General features: G+C 50.0%; 1 long non-coding RNA gene across 1 annotated transcript in view; it reads right to left on the bottom strand.

Annotated features, from left to right (window-relative positions):
* Positions 1-12,216: 12,216 nt before the first annotated feature.
* Positions 12,217-16,794, bottom strand: part of LOC144771779 (uncharacterized) — a 234,405-nt gene continuing 229,827 nt past the window's right edge. The window contains exon 4 of the long non-coding RNA XR_013599471.1: positions 12,217-12,836. This is a non-coding gene — a long non-coding RNA (uncharacterized LOC144771779). The remainder of the gene's footprint in view (positions 12,837-16,794) is intronic.

Consider the following 16,794-nt stretch of genomic DNA (forward strand, 5'->3'; position numbering starts at 1 on the left):
TCTTGTCGGGAGGAGCCTAGCTCGAGAGCGTAATGGCCGCCTTTTAGCTCGGCTCCGTAGGCCCTCCGGCCAACCTCGAATATCCTGCAATGTATCCTGTGCTACGACGATACTTCACTACAGATTTTGGAATTTAACGATCCACTCTTACTCACCGTCTGGTCCGGAGGTTCCTTCGTGCTGTGGATCCGCGGTTGTGCCCTCGGTGGGATTGGGGCCTCCGGGCGCTCGAGACCGGGACCTCGCCTGTGGGACCCGACCGGCGGTGCTGAGATTGCCGGCCCCGATCGCGAGAGTGAGCCACTGGTGGAGCCGTTGTGTGTATGCCCCGGCGATCCTGAACCGGCCCCGATTTGTGAACCGTGCGGCTGGTGGGGGACGAGATGTGTTGGGGGCTGACTGTGTGAAGGGGTCCCTTCGCCTTTGTTCTGTCCGGCAGCCCTGGACCCCGCGCCTAGCACCTGCTTGTGGGGCCCGCCACGGTTCGGAGGGGGCCCCCCCCCATCGAGCGCCTGCCCGTTCTGTGCCGGTGAGGCCGTTGTTGGGAACCTCCGGAGATCTGTAAAGTCCTACATTTAGGAACTGTTTGGGGGCCCACGGTGGAGTGCGGGGCGGCGAAACTCACAAAATGGCTACCAACAACATGGGGGGTGATCCGCTCTGCACCGACGAACCTTGCTGGCCGGATTGCGCGGAGGCCTGGGCGTGTGCTCGTGCGCCCACGCTCGGAGATGTCCTGGACGCCTTGATGTCCTTGTACGCTGTCCTGGCCCCCGGTGCTTCTACCGACCCCATGCGGCCCGCCGCCATTTTGGGTCGCCGCTCTTTCCTGCACCCCTGTCGTCCTGATGCCTCCATTGCTTCGCCCCCTTCGGCTGCGCCAGGAGTTGCTGCCGCTGTTCTTCGGCCGCTTGATGGGCCGGTAGCTTTTGAACCTCCGCTTTTTCACCGCCCGGACTTCGAGGACTTGCACACGACGTGGAGATCTGCTCCTTCCCGGACAACTGGGAATTATGGTGGACCGCTGTTTGCTTCCGCTTCGATGGATTCGAGCTTTTGTCCTGGAGGGGTACCATTGCATTGTCGAACTGCGAAACTGGACTCCGGCTTGCTTTTGCTTGCCCTGTCGCTGCTGCTACAATTGACTGGCTTCATTGACTTTTTGTGTTCCATTAGTATGGTGGCTCTCCCTAATCTACATCACTGCCGTAACCCTGGTCAACTTTACGATTATTCTGTGCTGGGTGGTCCGCTCCATGTTATCCTTTATTGGGTTGGTTTTGTGATTAGGAAGGGCTGGGGGTAAGCTGCACAACACTGATAGATTGCTGGTTTATCTGTCCGTTGCACTGATGCTTGTACTCTCGACATTGTGAAACGTTAAAATTCCCCCCTCCCCCCCCTCTGCGGGGTTTTTGCTGTATGTGAAGGTGTAGTACTGATTTGATAATTATCCATTTGCTGGTCCGGGGAGGGTCGTAGCCGAGTGTGTTTTTTCATATCCTCTGGCTCCTCCCTCACCTCTTATTTTTGTTTTATATTCCCTCTCCTCCTTCTTTTTGTCTCCTTATTCTACTTTCTTTCTTTACTATATTTCGGGTTTCGGATTAGGGCGACAGGCACGCTGTTTGGAGGGTAGGCCGTAGCCTTCTGCAGGGGTGCGGGGTGGGACGGGTGGGCGGGGTCTTTCATATGTTTCTTTTTTGGTTCTATGGCCCTTTTCTGTCCCTTTATAGCGGTGCCGCTTCTGTCCTCGCTTCTCTGGCATGAGTGGGTTGGGGTCTGTTACTATGCCACTTTTATCAGTTTCGATGCTCCGTCGCGACTGCCACACCCTTCTTCTCGCTAGCTCTCTACTTTCTTCTGTATTATTAGCCGCGGGATGCCTGGCCCGGGGTGGCGCCCATCTTGCACGATTGTGTTTCTCCTTTTATATTCCTTCTTCTTTGTTCCTTCTTCTTCCCCTTTCCCTGTTCTTGCCCTTATTGGTTTCCTCCCCTCTGTTTCCCCCCTATTTTTTCCCCCTTTCCCTCCCCCCTCCCCCTTCCCTCCCCCCCCCCTTTTTTTCCCCAGGCTCGTATGGCGAGTAGGTTTCGATCGTGCAGTTTATCCGCTCCCCTTGCCTTGGTTAGCGTGTTATCGGGTGGGGGGCATGAGATGCTGGTAGTACTTGTATGCTTATCTACTATATTTTGCGTTTGTTTTGTGCTACGATCGACTCGTGTCTTCACGTCCTCCCCCCCCCCCCTCCTCTTCCCATTTTGGCGAGGGTGTATTTTTGTTTATTGGTTTTTCCTGTATTTTTATGAGTCTGCCATGAGCCTTGTCCCCTTATTATAAAATGGACCTTACTGATCCTGATGTTGGTCCGTTAATGTCGCTTGTCCTATCCTTAGCACTGTTTTAAATATGTTTGCCTGCCTGCCAGCTGGCCTTGTATCGCTTGATTTGACTTTGATCATTTTTTGACTTGTGGCCGGCCGGATTGGTTGTGGGCCCACGCATGTCTATCCTATTGATGCAAATAAAGGTTTTAAAAAAAAAAAAAAAACATTGGGTCTTGTCAGTTTTGATGCAACTTTTATCACATAACAGAAAGAAAAGGAAAACACAAAGAAAAAACCCAACTCCCAACTCCCACCTCCCTCTCACTCCCTCCCTCGGGTGCCTGCCTGACCTGTATGAACCTTTATTGCTTCCTGGGTCTATGGATATGTCTGTTGGGTGGGGAGCTTCTGTTAGTCATAATAATCTGAGATATCAAGGGCAGGTAAGTTCAGTGAATTCTTGCGAAAGAAGTGTAAGGAATGGATGCCATATCTCCCGGAAGGTGTATTCATCCGACTTCGTCGCTGATGAAAGGCATGCCATACACACTAAGTCCCAGATCCGGTGAAACCAGGTAAGCCTAGTTGGGGTTTAGTTAGTACCCCATAATGCTAGTATAGCTTGGTGAGCCCCTCAAAGTGCTAGGGTGATCTGCTTGCCTCTTCTTGACTTGACTGGGTAGGTGAGTGGGTTGGGGAGGCCCAGGACAGTATAAGCAGGGAACCTGGGAAGCTGTATAGAGAAGTATGTGTCTATTTTGATAAAAATGTCCTCCCAGAAGTGTGCCAATTTTGAGCAGTCCCAAATTATGTGCTTGAGTGTACCTTCCTCTAAGCAACATCACCAGCACTTGCTAGTTCTTGCTGGGTCTATCTTGTGTAAACTAGTTGGGGTTAGGTACCAGAAGGTAGCTATTTTCACTGCTGTTTCGGTGCTTGAGGTATTAGGGGCTGAATGACTGGCTCTGTAATTAATGTCTCTCCACTCCTTCTGGGTCAATTCTCTACCCAGTCCCCGCTCCCAACGTTGTTGTACAAATCAAAGACTAGTTGCTTATTTGAGGTCCTACTATGGAGCTATTTCTCAAAGAAGGTTAAGTGCCTTTGTGCTGCTTCTCTAATTCATTTTTTCATGATCCAATGTCTGATTTGTGTGTAATGAAATCTTTCCCCCTCTGGTACTATGCCACCTGCTCTTAGAGAGTTGGATGGTGTGGGACCATCAATATCGAACAAATGGCCTATCGATCTACACTCCGGTTTTTACCAGGCCTCAAATGCTCTGTGTTTCAGCCCAACTGTGAAAGTCGAATTTCCCACTATAGGGGTCAGTGGAGACCGGTACGATGTAAGGCCCTTCCTCGTTCCCACTAAGTCCCAAACCCTACGAGTAGTGGCAGTGATGGCTGAGAGATACAGGCTAGGGGCACAACTAGCCTTATCAGTGAGGAGCCCGCTAAAGCCCTATCCATAAATAGACACGTTTTCTCTAACTCTGGCCGGGACCATTCAACCAAGAATCTGAGCTGTGCTGCTTGGAAGTAGGCAACTATGGATGGGATCCCTAGGCCTTCCTCTCCAGGGTCTCTAACACTGATCTCTTTGCATTCGGGGTCTTTTGTTTACCCATGCGAAAGAGTGGAAAGATCGCTGTAATTCTTGGAGTGCCCCAGGCGGCGGGCAACGATGAAAGGTCAGGAATATGTACAGTGTTCTCGGCAAGACTGTCATCTTCAGGGGTACAATCCGCCCCAGCCATGACAATGTATGCGGGTGCCATCTAGCGAGATCTGTTTTCGTTTTATTTGTTATAGTTAATCTTTGCAATTTCTTGTATGGTTGGTGCTAAGCGAATCCCCAGGTATGTGACGGTTGATTACCACGCAATCGAGTGTGTTTAAGTCAAATGGCCTTGCGTCTCTGAGGAGGCCGACAAACTCAGTGCTTGTGATTTGGATTTATTGACGTGGAACCCTGATACTTGACCAAACTGCTCTATTTCTGCAACAAAAAAAAGGAAGGGACATCCTTGGGTCGTCTAGGGAAGCTGTAACATCCTCTGGGTATAGTGTGATACAATGGGCTTCGCCTCCAAAGCTAATGCCTTGCACCAGGGGATTATCTCAAACTCGTTGGGCAAACGGTTCCATGTATAAGGCAAAAAGTAACAGGAACAGAGGACACCCCTGCCTTGTTCCTCTCCAGATTGGAAAGCTACTCGATGTCTTACCATTCACCTGTGCCAATGCTCTTGGCAGCTCATACCCACTCAGCACCCAGGCACTGAACCTTTCTCCAAACCCAAAGTGGCTTAACATTGCTCTTAGGTATTGCTAGTGCACTCTGTCAAAAGCCTTCTTGGCATCGATCCCTAGAAGCATCCGTTCCTATTGGGTACGGGGAGCTTTATCTATTAAATGGAGGAGGCGCTCGGTATTATCTGAGCATTGCCTGTTAGGGACAAAACCTGATTGGTCTGGTGCAATTAGTCCCGGCATTAGTCGGCCCATGCGAGCAGCTAATATTCCAGTGTATAACTTTGCATCCACGTTAAGGAATGAAATGGGTCTGTAAGACCCGCAGAACATCCTATCCTGCCTGGTTTTGATATCACTGTAATAGAGGCCTGAAGCATCGATGGGGGGAGTGTGTTTGCACTGACAATAGCCTTAAAAACTTTAGTAAGCAAAGGGACCAACGTTGAGCAATATGTCTTGTAAAATAGAGCTGAGAACCCGTCTGGGCCTGGGGACTTATTGGGTTTCAATTTTGATATAGCAGTTATGACCTCTTCAATTTGAATGGGGTGATCTAGTGTATTTGCTTGCTCAGATGTTAGTTTGGTCACTGTAGCTGTCTCTAGGTAAGAGCTAATCGATGTAGGAGGGATATCTTGAGCAGTGTATAGATCCATGTAAAAGTTCCTAAATCTATCTGCTATCTCCTCATCCTTATTTACTCTCCCTCCCGTCTCAGTTTCCAGTTTCTCCACTGTATTGGTTTGGCTGTGTCCCCTCAATTTAGACGCTAATAGCCTCCCACATTTATTTCCCCCAAGATAATATGCATGTTTCAGGCATCGGAGTGAATATTCTGCATGATCTAAATCCAACCCCCCTAGTTGCTTCCTTGCATTTCTAGCTGCCTCCAACCCTAGGGGCCCCAGTGCTGTGATGGATGCGTTCCAGCTCACGTACACATGTCTGAAGATCATCCTATTTCTCTTGTCTGGCCTTATTTTCTGCTGCTGAAATAGCTATTAAGACCCCCCTAATTACTGCCTTCAAGGCTTCCCACACCATCGTAGGGGCAGTCTCGGGGGAATCCGTGAACTCTAAGTATTCCACAATCGCTTTCCCTACCTGTTGGATCGTCTCAGGACGACAAAGCATGGACTCTCTCAATTGCCAAACTCTGGGGCTTCTCTGCTGGGGTGGGTGGGATAACTCTAGCTTGACTGCTGAGTGCAACCTATTGCCCAAAAAGGGGTTCAATCGAGCATACGATTTGTGTGCATGTAAAACAAGCATTGGAAATGCAATAGGTCTCGCGCCATTAGAGTTAGTGCTTTTAGAATTGTTTATGGGTTTTTTTTGTAAATGTTTAGCATTTTTGTTTCCTGTAGCCAATGCTAAAGAATTACAAATAAAAAAAGCCATAAACATTTCTTAAAGCTCTAACTGAAATGGTCTGAGACCTATTGCACTGTGTGAGGGTTTGAGGGTGAGTGAGGGTGAGGGTGGGTGAGGGTGAGTGAGGGTGAGGGGTTGAGGGTGAGTGAGGGTGAGTGAGGGTGAGGGGTTGAGGGTGAGTGAGAGTGAGTGAGAGTGAGGGTGAGTGAGGGTGAGTGAGAGTGAGTGAGGGTGAGTGAGGGTGAGGGGTTGAGGTTGAGGGTGAGGTGTTGAGGGTGAGTGAGGGTGAGTGAGGTGTTGAGGGTGAGTGAGGGTGAGGGTGAGTTAGGGTGAGGGGTTGAGGGTGAGTGAGAGTAGTTGAGGCTGAGTGAGGGTGAGTGAGAGTGAGGGTGAGTGAGGGGTTGAGGGTGAAGGTTTGAGGGTGAGGGGTTGAGGGTGAGTGAGGGTGAGGGGTTGAGGGAGGGTGAGTGTGGGTGAGGGTGAGTGAGGGTGAGTGAGGGTGAGGAGTTGAGGGTGAGTGAGGGTGAGGAGTTGAGGGTGGGTGAGGGTGAGTGAGTGTGAGGGGTTGAGGGTGAGTGAGGGTGAGGGTGAGTGAGGGTGAGGCTGAGGTGTTGAGGGTGAGTGAGGGTGAGTGAGAGGTTGAGGGTGAAGGGTTGAGGGTGTGAGGGTGAGGGGTTGAGGGTGAGTGAGGGTGGAGGGTGAGGGTGGGGGGGTGAGGGTGAGGGAGTGAGGGTGAGGGGGTGAGGGGTGAGGGGGTGAGGGTGTGGGGTGAGAGTGAGGGGGTGAGGGTTAGGGGGTGATTGTTAGGGGGTGTGAGCGTTAGGGGGTGTGAGCGTTAGGGGGTGTGAGCGTTAGGCGGTGTGCGGGTTAGGGGGTGTGAGGGTGAGTGTGAGTGAGGGGGTGTGAGGCTTCGGGTGTGTGACGTTGCGTGAGTGTGAGTGTGTTTTTCTTGTGATGTCCCACTCTATTTTGATTCATTCTCCACTAAGTTCGGTGATTCATTGGGGGGGCGTTGCTAGCCGAGCTGCGAGATGGCCGCCATGTGAGCGAGCTCCGCCGACCGGGGGATTAATCCTCTTAATTTATCCTGCAATACAAGCTGTAACTGGCGTGCTGTTCACTCTACACGGTGGGGTAAGCTTTGGTGGCCACACGAACGAAAAACAACGGAGCGAAAAGTGTCCCGCTGGGCGAGATCCGGAGGAAGGTGGGACCCGATTGGGAGACACTGAACCAGCCGCAGCCGAGCACCATTATCTCGCTGCTAAAATCGAGCCCGAGGCGGAAAGCGAGACTGAAGGCCGCAGCTGTGGGAAACTGCGGAGAACGAACCAAAGCACGCAAAGGTGCCTGGGGCTGGCGGACCGCGCTGCCTCGAGCGCCAGATCTACACATTGCAAGTACACAATTGCTGCGAGAGGGGGCTGTTTAAATATAACTTTCAGATGCTGGCGCCTGAGCCTTTACCCTATACAAAATGGCGGCACCCCGCAGATTGCTCTCCTGAAGCTGGCTGCCTGATGGAGTGGAGAGCGGGCGGGCAGAGAGAGTGGCTGTGAGCTCCGGGTGCCCGTAACATCTGCTGATGTGACTGACTTTGAAGTGTTGCGCTCACTCACGTGCCAAGAAAATCTTGCAAACACTTTCCCCACCGTGCCACGGTACGTCACAGCCCTACCAAACAAACTTTAACCCCGCATTGGCTCCGAAGAAACACTTGGGATCGAGCATCTCTGAATCGAAGCAGGCCTTGGTTCCGAGGACATAAAAACAACATGGCCAAACTTCTGGACACCTGTGGGTACAAAGACACTCAGACGACGTGGCTCCTCCTGTCACAGACATAGACTCACCAGTTTCGAGAAATGCGACGCGGCAGGCAGGGGAGGGGGCGGAGCGGGGGTGTGGGAGGAGTGCGGGAACAGACGGCGAGGGGAGGAGAGTAGGAGGAGGAGTAGGGGAGGCACGGCCTAGCGGCCGTGCAATCAAGAAGTGAGGGGACGGGAGAGTAGGCAAGGCAGGCGCGAGCATCTCTGAATCGAAGCAGGCCTTGGTTCCGAGGACATAAAAACAACATGGCCAAACTTCTGGACACCTGTGGGTACAAAGACACACAGACGACGTGGCTCCTCCTGTCACAGACATAGACTCACCAGTTTCGAGAAATGCGACGCGGCAGGCAGGGGAGGGGGCGGAGCGGGGGTGTGGGAGGAGTGCGGGAACAGACGGCGAGGGGAGGAGAGTAGGAGGAGGAGTAGGGGAGGCACGGCCTAGCGGCCGCGCAATCAAGAAGTGAGGGGGCGGGAGAGTAGGCAAGGCAGGCGCGAGCATCTCTGAATCGAAGCAGGCCTTGGTTCCGAGGACATAAAAACAACATGGCCAAACTTCTGGACACCTGTGGGTACAAAGACACACAGACGACGTGGCTCCTCCTGTCACAGACATAGACTCACCAGTTTCGAGAAATGCGACGCGGCAGGCAGGGGAGGGGGCGGAGTGGGGGTGTGGGAGGAGTGCGGGAACAGACGGCGAGGGGAGGAGAGTAGGAGGAGGAGTAGGGGAGGCACGGCCTAGCGGCCGTGCAATCAAGAAGTGAGGGGGCGGGAGAGTAGGCAAGGCAGGCGGCTGGGGGCATGTGCACGCGCTTTTAAGCTCAATGCACATGCGCATTGAGCTTAAAAGTCACGGGCACTGCAAGGAATCGCCACGATTCCTTGCAAGTTGGACAAAGAGTGGATAAGCCCCCATAGTCTCGCTTGCTCGATGCGCATGCGCATCGACAGGCGAGACCTAAAAATGTATAGTCTCTAGTCTTCGGGTGTGACTCTCATCAGAGGTCTCTCATTCCTACATCCTTTAGCCACCGGGCGCCACCTTCACTGCTCGCCCACGTCACACCCTGCCTCTGTGTCGAGTGATCTAGAACATTATTAAATACCAGGTTCAGGTCACCTCCTGGTAAAATCTAGTTGTCCTGAGTGTCCAATACCACTCTCAGAGCGTCCTGGATAAATTGTTCTTGCCTTTCATTAGGAACGTACAAAGATCCTACCAATAGCGTGCCACTTTTGTTCCTACTTTCCCCTGAAACGACCAAGAAAACAGCATGGCTACCCCTGCAGCCTTCTGATTTAGGGAGGAAAAAAACAGTTGAGGGAAGGCTCTGCTCTTAAGATTATGCCAGTCCCCGTGCAATAAATGTGTTTCCTGTAAAAGGCATATATCTGCTTTTGTGTTATCAAGGTAAGAAATGATTGACTTCCTCTTCATCGGGCTATTCAACCCTTTAACATTAAGTGTAACAACCCGCAAAGTTTGTGAATCTGTCATCATGTATGTATGTGTCTGGAAAAGGTCCTATACCCCGCATCGCAAGTCCTCCCTCCCCTATCTTCTGCCCAGAAAGGTATATTCGGACTGAAGGGTATGAGTAGGGACAAACTAAATAGCAGGCACCCTAAACTAACCCCATTGTAAACCAAAGTCTCTGGACATGAAACAGCAGTTGAACTGCCATCCTGTCACCAGTAGAAAACTCTATGACTTGCGGTGGTGAGGCACATCTTTTGTCCTCCGCCCCGGCCCAGGCACCCCTCCCACCCATCTGTTCTGTTTGCTGTGTCACACCAGGCGGATCATTGCTACTAGTATCTTCGGGCAGCTTGGCACAGGAGTGCCTTCCTTTCAGTCGCCATCGTTGTGGGGTCTGGACCAGATCCTCTGCTTTCCCCTGGTATTTTCCTCCATTGCGCTCTGTTGTTTTACCTTCGAAAGTTGAGGGAGGCATTCGGCCGAAGGATGTCTTGAAGTTCTATTTGTAGGAGATATGGTGCTTTTGTGTGGGAGCTGAGCTGTTGAATTTGGCCCTGCCACTTGAAAATCAAATGATAGGGGTGTCCCCAAGAGTAAGGCATTCCTTATCACGGAGAAAACTAGTGATCAGTCGAAACTCCCTTCATTTCGAGAGTGTTGAGGCTGTAAGATCTTGATATAAATGGATGGTATGACCTTTGAATTGGATATCGGGTTGGTCACAGGTCTTTTTTAAGATTGCTTCCTTGAGTTGAAAGTTATGTGCGCATGTGAGAATGTCTAAGGACCATGTTCTCCCAGAGTTCCAACTCCCCACTCTGTGTGTTCTGTCTAGGCGAATGGGCAATGCTGCAAGGCCTCCGAGGATATGTGTAAAGAGATTGACAACATAGGATTCAATATCATCTCCTTCTGCATTTCTAGGGGCTCCCCTAATGCGAATATTGTTCCTCCAGGAGCGATTTTCTAAATCCTCCGTATGGGCTTGGAGGTCCAGATGTTTCTCTGGTAACCTGATGATTTCCTGTTGCAATTGTTGGATCTCTTCATCGTGTGAAGTACTTTGTTCCTCTAAGGTGTCAATCCTCTGACCAATGTCCATTACCTCTTTGCGACCGCCTGTTATTTGCTTGCCAGGTCCTGCTTAACCGCTTGTAAGTATTCCTTGAGTCCTTGAAATAAGACTTTGAGGTATGGTCGGGTAACTGGGGCCTCTAGATCTTCCTGCATTGGAGAGAAGGCTATGCTCTGGCCTCCCTTGGTCTCATTTTCCTGCGACCCACCGGATTTTGCAAACATGTCTTTTATGGAGCTCCCCCTTTTTCACTCTTCCATTCGCCATCTTGGTATACTTTGGGCTTTATCCTGCGGTATTCTTTATTAATAGCCCCGCTCTAACCTTTGAAATGGGATGGTATCAGTGGTCATTGGAGGGCTCCACTTTTCAGTTCACCTCTGGGGGCTCTCGTTGTGGCTCTCCCTCTAGGCTTTGATTCACTCCCAGGGCCCTTCGTAGTTCGTGTTGCCTCAATAGGCCTCTCTCCTTCCAAGGCCTATTCCTGCAATCGGGGTCTGGGTTCCAATGTATTAAATACTGGTCTCTTCTATCTACCAGGGTGCGCCAGTACCCCCGGTGCGGTTCCCTCCTTTGTTATGTATATCAGCGTTGTTGCTCTCCATAGGCCTCTCTTTGTGGAGCGCATGGCCCTTTCTGTTGTTTACTGAATTGATTTGGCCCCTAATAGAGTCTTCTTTTGAGAAGGGGGTAGAGCGCCCAGTGCAGAACCCCTCCCCAGCAGTTTTGGAGCTGTACTTACAGGTGTGCGGTGTGGAGAGGGTGCGTGGTCTCCAGCCTCTCTTTGTTGCCGCCACTCTAGTAGTTCTCTTCAGGGCTCCACCAAGGCCCACGGAGCAACGAGGGCTGAGATTGTGCCGGTCTGGAGCTTCGTTGGTGCTCTCGGAGTGTCTCTTGCCCTGCCTTGATCGCTGTCAGGGCTCCCCCGGTATCATCCGGGCCTTTGATGAGGCAGGTATGGTGATTACGGTGCCTTCCATTCTCCGCGGCCTCGCCAGGCCCGCCTCCCACGTCGCGCCTAGGGTCCAGACCGCGGTGGGAGTAAGGTCTTTGTCTCCCCTCCCAGCCGCCGCAGCGTTAGAGATCCGACCTTCCCAGTTGAGGGGCTTCTGTGCGATCCTCTAGGGTGACCGCTCGGGAGGCCGCCTTCTCGCCCCTCTCTCCAATCCCGGGACTGCGTTGAAGTATCGGAATTAACGGAATTAAAAGTAAGGGAACGAGTTTCCATATTTCAAAAAAGCATGGGCACGTGGTGCCCCTCGGAACGGCACACGTCGACCTTTGAAGGCTCCAAGACGTTTGCCGTCAGTTTTCAGAACCCCTTTCAGAGGGGCTACTGGGCCTAAACGAGGGGAATGAGGACTTTTACTCCTGATATGCCAGGGCCAGACCTACTATGGATCCTAAGCAACTGGGCCAAGTACCCCTTCAGCTCTTAACGGTCAGAGGTTGTACAAGTAGAGCAGTCCAAAGCTTCTTGGGGAAGGGGGGGCAGATATATAAAGAAGGTGAATACAGGGTCACAAGTGACAATACATTCAATAGGAGAAATAAACAATTGTCCAGTCAAATACTTTTATGACAAAAGGAGTATTTATTTACAAACAGAAAGTAAAATGCGGCATACAAACAATATACACAGTCCCCTAAGGAAAGGGTTTTAGTGTTCAATATGCATGTCTCTGAGTCACTCTTTCCTCTCACTAGCAGTAGGGGTTATCCCTGTTCAGTATAGGCAACATTCAGGTGAGGCCCCACTAGAAGTCTAAGTGTCAGGGCTGGTATCTAGGGGAGGTGCAGCACAAATGTACAGGGAGGAGTGGACCCACTTCACCAGACCACAACACTTGATGGCTGTGTTGGTTGAGACTGCAAAGCAGACTTCCTCTGACGGATCCCGGTGTAGATTTAATCACTGGCTGGAGAGAATGGCAGACTTCAGGTGGACACTCAGATAAGGCAGTCTGCACCTGCAGACGGACACTGTAAAGACAGTGTATAAGCTTTCTGCAGTGCTGGAGGGCAGCACCATCATACAATTGTAAATGTCATTTGGCAGCTGGGATGGGAGGGTATGGCGGCAGCATAATAGGGCGTCCCATAACTATCTTGTAGGGGCTCAGTCTGGTTTCCTGACTTATTATGACCCTGATCATCTTGATTTTAATGGGCTCCATTGAAGAAACAAATACCACATAATTGACACCTATGGACCATAATTTGGAAGGTACCTGGGAAAGTAAATCGGTTAGGTCTGGTGCCAGTTTAGTATTATTTACAATATTATTTGCAATAAGTTGACAATTCATATTTTCACATAACAATGCCAGCACCTCGCTCTTGTGGTGCAGGGGTGTGTTGAAGTTAACTCCATTGGATGTCCTGAGCACAGAGCAATTAAGTTTGCAGTGGCGGCTGGCGATTCTGAGAGAGTTGAGGCAAGCAAATGGGTGGCGGTCGGAGCATTCACGTGTGTTAGATGCAAAGTGCCTAGGAAATAAAATAAAAAATAACTTAAAATCCCAGAGCAAGAGTAGTTATGGCTATGGATGGCTCCACAAGTGCTAGTCTTAAGGTTATATTAGTAGGCACTCACCCTCTAATGGTCAAACTAATCTAAAACCATAGATAAATGTAAACACAAAAGGTACCGCAAGAGTCCAACAATTGTATTATAGAGCTTGTTCTCTTTTTTCTCTCCTCCTTTCACTGTAAACACATAGTTTAATGGTGACAATCCCAATATACTCTTCTCCAATACCAAAATAGCGTGGGAGCCATTGTTTGAAGTCTCAATAACTGTTCTCTTTATTAATATTCAACACATCAATGAAACAGCCCAGTCAATGTGTTTTGTCCTCTGAGAGAACTTCATACGTGTTTCTGTATTTCTTTGCCGCAGTATCACATCAAAGTCTAGGGGGCCCATTAGGATGTCAGGCGGATTGCCCCCGCCAGGCTGGCGGTAGCCACCGCCAGCCTGGAGGGGGCAATCCGCCCCAAATCCTTCCCTGAATTCCCCCCCGCCATATTACAATGGCGGGGGGGACCGCAGCGGAGTAAAACACCGCCCGCCACTTTTCCGCCCCGGTCGCCTTGCGGCCGGGGCAGAAAAGAAATAATATGGTGGCGGTGTCTATCAGACACCGCCAGCCGTAATATGAAGTGCTTTAGGCAATGCCTTTCAGTGGCGGCAATGCCGCCACGGAAAGGCAGGCGAACTTCACTCTGGGGGCCCCGTGCGGGCCCCCAGAGTGAAGGAGGGTAGGGGGTGCACACGGGGGGTACCTGTGGTACCCCCCTGCATTTGCATAATCAAAGCAGCAGGCACCACGCGGTGCCTGTCGCTTTGATTATTCAAATGTAAAAATGTTTTTTTAGCATTGTGGCGGGCGGTGCTGATAGCACCGCCCGCCACAATGCTTTACATGCAGGATGTGCCCGCCACTGTGGCGGGCACATCCTAATACCACCCCCGGGACACCCGGCCTTATGGCGGGCGGTCCCGCATACCGGCAGGATGGCTGGCAGACAAAGTCCGCCCGTCATCCTATTGACCCCCTAAGTGTAAGGTGAATCAGTTCTCCCAGAAATTTTTTAGACACTTGTATTGCTCCAATAGTATTGTAGGGATATAACAGAAGGCCATCGATAAATAATGTAGCTTAATATCCACACTCTATTGAGTTCTGTAAGCCCAGACCAATTTAAATAACGCCCACCTCCATCAAGTATCAAAGGGGTGTTAACTGTTCCCATGAGGCAAAGGGTCAAGACTGCTTTGCATATGGTTGGATCCACATTAGGGTGACGTGGTGAGCAAAAGAATGATGATTAAACCCAGATCCCAGTGACTGGAGGTGAATGTTTGCATTGTTCAGCATTCCGTCCATCATTTGTTCCTACTGCTCTCAGTAACTAGCGTGAGAGCAGTGCCAGGATTGGATCGTGCGGGCCTCAGTGCTTTGAAGAACACTAGAAGCCTGTGCTTTCTCTAAACCAGCTGTCTAAGACAGCTGATTTAGAGAGGTTTAAAATTCTAATGTCTGGTTAGCCACCGCAAGACGGCTGTCCAAAGAGACATGCGCACTTTAATCTTTATGTGCCCTGCCCATCACTGCTTTCTGCTGCTGCCAGTCCGCAGTAGCCGCACCCCCGTCCTGATGCCCTGTTCAGGACAGGGTTATTGAAAACGATCTTTATTACCATTTTATTTTTCATCTCTGGGGATAATTTAGTTTGTGGGCGATGCTCCTCCGCTCTAATGAAGGAGCCGCACCTATAAGTTTACTTAAAATTACCTGACCAAGGTTGCCAATAATGGTCATACAATCAACATATGAAACTTTCTGATCTGTGGAAACAAGGGTATGCAGGGCACAGTAAGGCACTCACTTGGTCAACTATTATCATTGTTCAATCCAATCTGTGACTGACATATATTTTTTCATTATTACTGGACAAGCAAAAGGACTGAATCAGCAAATCAGAAAATATTTTGACCATAACACTGTCTTCTGCATTTTTAGGTCTCACCTACAGACAGCTTTCTGATATCTGTTGTGAAAGGCTCTTGTGGTCCATATCAAAACTTGCAGTGGACTTCGAGCCAGCCTATTACTTATCTTTGGTTGGCATTCTTGTCACTAACATTTGCTTCTTTTTCGATGGCTTCCCTTCCTCTTCTTGTATTTGTTCCTTCTCTCTTGAGCAGAGCTCCCTTTACCATCCTTTTGATTGAGGGACTTGTATTCTTCACCGCTCAAATTCCTAATCACATACATTTTAGCGGGGAGACGATTTTGGCGAGTGAATGAATACTTGTTATTGCTAACACCTGCGTTGCCAAATTAGGATGAAACAAAGTTTACAAAGAAACAAGGCCACATATTTTAAGATGGTAAGAGGATGTGGCCTAGGCGGTCGACCTCAAATCTGGGGAACCGGATTCGAGTCTCGGCAGGGACGCTCAACAACCTGTGATTCTGGGCAAATCACTTCAAGTCTCTGGGGCAGATTTACAAGCCCCTTACAACACTTTTACGCCGCCGTTGCATCACTTTTGTGATGCAGCGGCGGCATACACCATGCGCCACGTTGCGACTACTTTACAACGTGACGCATCTAGGCAGATGCGTCACGTTGTAAAGCACTGCGCCACATGAAACCTGAGTCAGGTTTCATGTGAGCTTTCCGTCGCAGTGTGGGCATTCCCTCGGAGGAAAGCCTCGGAAAAGTGACGCAGTGAAATCTACAAGATTTCACTCAGTCACTTTTCCGACGCCGCTGCGTCAAAACCTTGCACCTGCTCGAAGCAGGCGTAAGGCGTGACGCAGCATGCTGGAGATAGGCCGAGGTTGGAGCAGTGCTGGAATTGCATTGCGCCCGCGACACGACTCTCACACTGCGCCAACCTTACGCCAGCAGATACGCCACGCATCTGCCTATCCATGCACCATCCGCCACCATTGTAAATGCGGCGCATCCATGGTGGCGCACGGGCAGTTTTGCGTGACGCATCTTTCTTGGCGCATCCCTGCTGATTTGCAGGGATGCGCCAGAAGTTGTAAATCTGCCCCTCTGTGCCTAACAAAAATGAATGTGTCCTTGTGTGACGGTAACTGGTGCTCATGTAAAGCGCTCTGATACCTTCGGCTTAAATTTGCGCTATGTAAAACTCTGACATTTTTAAAAAAAATTACAGAATGTGTTTGAATTTCTGGACACAAAACCTTCGCAGGCCACTGGGCTATGCGGGTAACACAGAGCCTGACTCAGTTGAAAATAATCCAGGATATTGGACATTGTTTGAAGTGACCATATCAAGGTCAGAAATATTTCCTCCTACTCTCAGCTGTGTTGCTGTCAAGAATCGCACAGCACGGTGCAGCAGCTTGGTGAGACTTGTGTGGGCCAATACAGAACTTAACATATTCAGAATTGAAGCACGTTCATTAGCGAGACATCAATGCAGCAGCAAGCCAGGATCCCCCATTGGCCAGAACAAGGCATGGAACACATGTAGGCCGAAATCATAAAAGAAAAAAATCATGATCAAGCAATTTCAATGTGATATGTGTTATTTTTTTACGTGGGCGTGGCGATGAGGTATTTTGCTAAATATGTATTTTCTCTATATATAACCGAGCATATTAAATGTATTAAATAACAACTCAAGACGTCATTTTTTTTGTCAATCGCTCTTGCGCACTATAATGTTCTGTCATAGCACACCGGCTTTATATTTTCTGTATCTGTTAAAAGACATAAAATACCCTTTCCTCCCCTCCAGCTCACTAATTATTATAATTTTTTAGGGCATAAACGTGGTCATTAGGCCTTTCTGCCAGGGGTCCACTTCCTAGGTTTTTGGTGTCTTTCATGGCAGCTTCCGCAGATGCTGATCCCCTGCAAAGGCCCGATTGGCCGAAAAATCTAAACCTGCTTT

Source organism: Lissotriton helveticus, chromosome 8 (genome assembly GCF_964261635.1).
Source record: "Lissotriton helveticus chromosome 8, aLisHel1.1, whole genome shotgun sequence".
In the NCBI taxonomy this organism is placed as follows: Eukaryota; Metazoa; Chordata; class Amphibia; order Caudata; family Salamandridae; genus Lissotriton; species Lissotriton helveticus.